This window comes from Ochlerotatus camptorhynchus, unplaced genomic scaffold, assembly GCF_037179485.1.
Source record: "Ochlerotatus camptorhynchus isolate MF236.1 unplaced genomic scaffold, CSIRO-AGI_Acam_v1.1 ptg000192l, whole genome shotgun sequence".
NCBI lineage: Eukaryota > Metazoa > Arthropoda > Insecta > Diptera > Culicidae > Ochlerotatus > Ochlerotatus camptorhynchus.
Window position 1 is genome coordinate 4,037,485 of NW_027040682.1, and position 6,451 is coordinate 4,043,935.

The 6,451-nt window shown below is 45.9% G+C and overlaps 1 long non-coding RNA gene across 1 annotated transcript in view; it reads right to left on the minus strand.

Annotated features, from left to right (window-relative positions):
- LOC135702393 (uncharacterized) overlaps positions 1-3,115 on the minus strand; it is a 146,725-nt gene extending 143,610 nt beyond the window's left edge. The window contains exon 1 of the long non-coding RNA XR_010517697.1: positions 778-3,115. This is a non-coding gene — a long non-coding RNA (uncharacterized LOC135702393). The remainder of the gene's footprint in view (positions 1-777) is intronic.
- Positions 3,116-6,451: the final 3,336 nt, after the last annotated feature.

The following is a 6,451-nucleotide window of genomic DNA, read 5'->3' on the forward strand; positions in this document are numbered from 1 at the left end:
TGTTCGGAGAGCCAAAATAAGCGTTTAGGCCAAGTTTGGCTCATATAGGTGACATCGACCATAGGTGGTGTACCCACTTGAGCTGGAATGACCCATATTGAAAGGTTGGGAGCTTATTAAATCTCAAAATAAGGTTCCTATTAAACAATCAATAGGAAATGGGACTCGTAAGTAGATAAAGTTGAAATCTGTTTGATTCAGAAATCATTACGAATCATTAAATATAATTCTCATAACTCTACGTTTGTGTAGATTTAACTTGTACATCCATAAGAAATAAAACTAAAACCAGCAATTAAGTGACCGGATATAAGGTTTACTGATTGTTCCCGAATATCCCATCAAATTCCCGGTAGTCCCAGCTACTTCACAAATTTCCGGTGTTACCGGTTCGCTGGCCACCCTGCCACAAGAAAGCCAGCAAGGACTCATACCGGTGCGCCAAGCACTATTCCCATCGTGTGACTGCCGAGGCTTGCCAACGCACTGCGCATGTCCGGCAAAAACTGGTTCACCAGAGCTTAAGAACCAATAGCCCCCTTCCCTTCCGTCCGTGTTGCGAAAGGTCAATGACTCTCAGCATTGCAGATAAATATATGATTGATGATAGTAGTTTCCTTCGGGGTGCGGATAAAATTTTGAACTTGGAAACTGACTCATATTATTCAACTGATTACGTGAAAACTTTCCCCCAAGCACCCCCAGTGGGCCTATAAACAGGATCGTAGGAGTAACATTATTGAGATCGAATTCACTTTCCCAAAAGTTTTCGCTTACCTCATCGCGCGCCATTCGGCGCCTTCTACTCTCGGTTTGTAGTCGCTTGTTCCGCAGTCACTGAACCACGCAGAGTTTGACATCATCATCATCGTCATCATCGTCGTCAGCGCCAGCCACCAGCTGTCCAATTACGGCTAAATCCACCGAACCGAACCGAAATGCGTGCGCTCGAATCGATTTCATCGATATCCTGCCACCCCCGCTACGAAACTAACGATCAATCATTGTGTGTTCTTCTTAACCGTCACTTGGGTTTTGAGGATATGTCTTTCGTTTCCACCGGCGGGGGCGAAACTTTGCTCATTTTCTTCTCGAAAAACAATAAACAGAACAGAATAGGACGGAACAGAATAAAAAAAAACTAAACTAAACTACTACTTTCAACGAAAGAACTTTTCCGATTTTTCTCCATTATTTCGTGCGGAGGTTTTTTCGCCGCTGCAGTCCTCAAACTCAAAAGTCACGAGTGTGAAACGGAATAATGAAAATCAACAATGTTTTCTAGTTTGAAGTTTCTTTTCCTGCCGCAAGAATATGTGGCAGCTGTTGGGAAACTGAAAAACAACACAAAACTTTCCACTTTTTTCCGTGGCAGCAGGACATAACCGAACTTATGGCAAACATAATGAAACAACGGAAAACTTTTGCTCTGAAGATGGTAACTTTTCTCTGGATGTGTGTTGGTCGCTATTTTTTCGAGTTCCATTCCCGGGTAAGGCAATTGATAGGAAGTTATAATACGGCTGGTGTGATCACATTCGCCAAGGCAAGCAGCAACGGTAAGAAGACCAAGAGGACTTTTGCCAAACAGATGAGCTAAGAGTCGCACACTTATCGCTTCGGATTCGCTCCACTGGTAGTTGTGGGATTCCTCATACTTCTTGGCCACCTCCTCCAGGCTTCTGCTCATTCGTCGAACTAATCTAAATCGGCAAGCAGGCAGGCGGGCCGGCAGTGGCAGGTTTGCGAAATTCAGATGATTGCTTTCATCGTCGGTTGTGTGTTGGTGTTGATAATCATTTGCAAATATTAGCTCATCTACTGTGTGTTCTCTTCGTTTTTTAACAGCAAAAAAAAAATGGTGGTGTTCTCTGGGTTGAAGGTCTAGTTGAAAATTTGATTCACCGTGCTGCTTAGTGGCTTTCCCTCAAGACTCATTAGGGCGGTCTAATTGCTTCTGAAGTTTGCGGTGAAATCAGCTGTTGCTGGGGGGAAAATCCGCGTACTTTGTACCACTTCATTTCTCTGTATGCATTGCTTATCAGGAACGACAGGAAATGGCTATACTCGAACGTTCAGTCTAAATATGGAACCTGCAATGCCACTGCGTACTGGATTAGCTCTACCCACCCGTCCTCGTGGGTAATGGGATTAGAAGCGGAGATTACTCGATCAATAAATTTAATCAGCCAGCGTGAAACGGTTGAGTCTCGCACGGATTCGATTCGGCCTTCAGACGTTCCAAGCGTTTGCAAAAGTCAATTCGCTAAAAGCGGCCGCAGTTCCGGGTTCGCCAGTATTAGATTACATATATTATTTGTGCCTTCCTTCTGCCACACTTGAGTTGCCGCCACTCCACACGTTGACTCGTTCTAATATATCAAGCCGGTCGTGTCTGTTTCTCCCAAAAAAAAAAAAAAAAACTCAACCCAAAAAACGCAAACCAACCGAACTGAACATAACAAGCACGCAAACGCACACTAAACACAACACAAGAACTGAAGGCTATTTAGATCGGGCCTGTCTACACTTGTCCGGAGCAACTGTTTATGAACATACACACCAGCACTTTTGGACTTGGCCTCCTAATTTGGTTTAATTTTGTTCCTCAGTACTCTTCTTCATCACTCTTCACCTCTTGATGCCTGTCAGGAAAATGTCTCTGGGAAGAGAGCAGGAGTCAACACCACACTGTTCCACGGACTGAGCGCGACTGCCGGTGATGAACCAGCCACTGACGCTGGTAGACCCACACTACACACAGAGCCCCCGAACGAACGAATTCGGCACTTTGCACAATCTGACCACACATCCGAGGACGCCGACGACGAAGCTCGGTACTCGCCAAATTCGGCCGACGCGCGCCCAAACCTCGCCAAAATTCGCGCACATCCCGTGAGCGCCATCACCAACCGGCATTTTTCCACTCATCGACAAGAAGAAACCTAATCCTGCTCTTCTCCAGCAGCAGCAGCAGTCACACTCGATCGAATTTCTAACACCACTTCCATACTCACTCGAACGAGTCACACATGTCTCTGGCTGCAGCAAAGCAATCGAAATCCCTCCATGAGCATCGAAAACGGGAGCTTGCGAAAATCAACTGTGTGCTTCGTTTCGCGGTCCGACGAAGATTTGCGAAATATTCGGCTCTGGTTCGTCCGGAGTTCGTTTGCACTTCGCCTTTTGTTGGTGTGTGACTCCGATGACGATGATGATCGTGCGCACATGCGGCGTTTTCCTCCCACTCGCCACCACGTGCTCCCCAACCTACCCCACTGGCGAGCGAGCGTGCGCCACTATTTTTCACGTTCTTTTCGAGAGAAAGAGTACCGCACCGGTGGATCTCACCGCTCTCACCCCGTACGGACGACGACGGTGGAGCGTGGAGTTGGGACTTGGCATATGGACATTTTGGGGCGGTAGACCAACCGGGTCCGATATCTGCAGCGAAAAGCGAAAGATTTATGACTTTTGAGCGACGCGTGCTTCTTCTGCCTACCTACTGTTGTAGGTTACGTTCCTCTGCGAAGCTAGGTTCAGCAACGTAGCGCCAGAGAGAGAGAGAGGAGAGAAAGGGAGTGAGGAGTGTGAGTAAGAAGGTGAGTGAAAATTTCTCCGACCGACCGGCTTGCTGCTGCTGCTGCTTGTGTTGACCCCCCTCACGGAAAGAGCTCTGAGGCGATGGACTAAAAGCTCGTTAGACTGAATGTGACTTTTAAGGACAAGATTGATTGAATCCACAAATGGCCGCTATCATGGCTGATTTTACAAGGCAAAATTTGCCTTGTGAAATCAGCCATGAAATGAGAACGAAATCCTGTCCTGGCGATTCACGCAACGGGATTTCTAATGATTTTTATTTAGTTCACTTCAAGTGTAGTGAACTAAACAACCTTAAGGCCTTAGAAAAAGCTAGTCTTATGCTCTATGTCCGAGTGAAGTGGGATCACTTCAGGAAGATTGGAGGAAATATTCAAAACGGCAGCACAATTAATCATCAATAAAAAAAGCGAAATGAGCAATGAAAAAGCACCAGTGTAAGTGCCAGGGATGACCGTTGCCATCACAAAAAACCCGAATTTATCCACCTATGGTGTGATCAGACCCTTCTTACTTATTCAAGTTTATTTATTTTATTGTCGTTATCAGTGACCAAGCCCCCCACCCCCGTGTCATCCAGTGACGCTACGCCACTGCCTGGGGGTACCCGGAATATATCCGGGTGTAGTCTATTTGGTGAGGCTATCCATCACCTTATCATCGTATTTTAATGCGATTTAATGGGTTTTAATTCATTTCATATTCAAGCAACTTCCCCGGGGTACCCGGAACATGTCCAAGTGTGTCCAATGTGGTCTGGAACACTTAACACGACTTGCATTGATCTTATTTTTGAATTCTGTAGTAATTTGATGTGTCGCATGATGGTTTTGATACGTTTTCCGTTAAATCCAGCGTGAAGGTCCATATTCACCGGATCTTATTCCGGCCATATCTCCGGAACCGGTTCACCGATTCCAAAACCGTTCAATAGCGTTCAATGGGACCCCAAGACCTATCATTTGGCGCCGAGTTTGTCCAAATCGGTTGAGCGGTTGCTGAGAAACGTGAGCGCATTCATTTCGTTACATACACACACACACACATACACACACACACACAGACATTTTCCGATCTCGTCGAGCTGAGTCGAATGGAATATGACACTCGGCCCTCCGGGCCTCGGATCGATAGTCGGTTTTTCAAGTGATATCTATACCCTTCTTTGTAAGAAGGGTAAAAAGTAGAAAAGTTTGTGCCTAGGGGCACGAACGGAAGCTTGACGCAGGACCGCTAGTGGACGGAATAAATGTGAAGAGCATTTAGTTCTTTTAATTGATCGATCATCTATTATCTTAACTCTTCCCGTTTTTAAATTGTAGGCATAGGGGAATTTACGTATTCTCGGCATCCTAAGCAGTGACCATCTTTCTATAGCCACCATCTAAGGAACGCACACATATGCAGTATTGGTTTGTTTACAATCTTTTGCTGCCAGCTGCTCTAACAATTTCAGTCGAAAGAATTGTTAAAACTGTTTTGAAACGCTTGTACATAGCTCCAATCTTCTCTAGTGAGAACGACTATTTTGTAGTGCGTGTGTTTCATTTCAAGAAAACCCTGCTAGATTGTCTTTTCTCAGTGGTAAACATATAATCAAATTGAAGCTGAATGCCTACCTATTCGCACACACCCGAAGATCGGAGGCGAATGCCACTTCGAATTGTTTCGTCTACTAACGACTCTCTGACGACAGTGTTGGGGAAGCAGCAATACTACATCGCCATGTTTCGTCTAGAAATGATTCTCTGATGACTGTGTTGGGGAAGCAGCATATGCATTGGTGGATTTGTTAGTTATTTCAACGCTTTTGGACAATGCTTGACATTTACCACTTGTTCAATAGTTCCTTGTTAAGAATCAACAGTCGACAGCATTGCTATCGATGTATAGAAATATTTCTTATCGATTGGTGATAAAATTATTGAAATTGGTTGAGAGGTAGCTGAGTTATTAACGTTCAAAATCTTTCATAATTTCGTTACATGTTCCATTTTCGGTTTTCACAAAGTGTACCCCCATATAGAAATCAAAGACGTAGTCCTACGTCAAAAAGAGTGGATTCCCCCGCTCTTCGCTCCGATGAAGTATGTCGACCAGCTTAGGACTGTGTTGGAAGATCACAACCTACAACCTCGGTTCTAGCTATGCAGCGTCGGTACGAAAATAAGTGCTCCAGCCTGAAGGACAACAACGTGGATTTTAACACCTATGGTTTACCGTCGCTGAAGCCACTGAAGATGGTTTTGCGAGGTTTGCCGTCATTCGAGACGGCCATTGTTAAGGTCGAGTTGGAGCGGCTTGGTCTACGACCAGAGGCAGTGTATCCGAAGAATCCGTTACCCTTGCCGAACACCAGCTACCGGGACCAGTTATTCCTGGTTCACTTTACGAAGGGCTCCACCACACTTACCGGGATGAAGGACAACATCCGGGATCTGTTCCAGGTCATCATCTATTGGCAGTCATACGGACTTCAACACCGTGATGTTCCGCTGTCCACGAACTGCCTCGCTTACGGCCAAGGCATGAAAAATTACCATATGAAGCCACGATATGACAGCGTCCCGTGGTCAAACCGAACGTGCCAATGAAAACCACCGTGCCTCAACTCGTGACTGCCCCAAGCGAGCGGAATTCATTCATATTCGGCAAAACGCGGCAACAGTCAACCAGACCGGTCACCACCGCAACAATCGTACGCCCCAGCCAACACTGATGATCTGTACCCTGCACTCCCGCCCCGTCGACTGGTCCTGAACCTAACACCGCCTCCCCTCAACAATTAACGAGTCCTTAACACCCCCACTGGGTATTCTCCAACAGATCGTGGTTTATCGTATGCCAG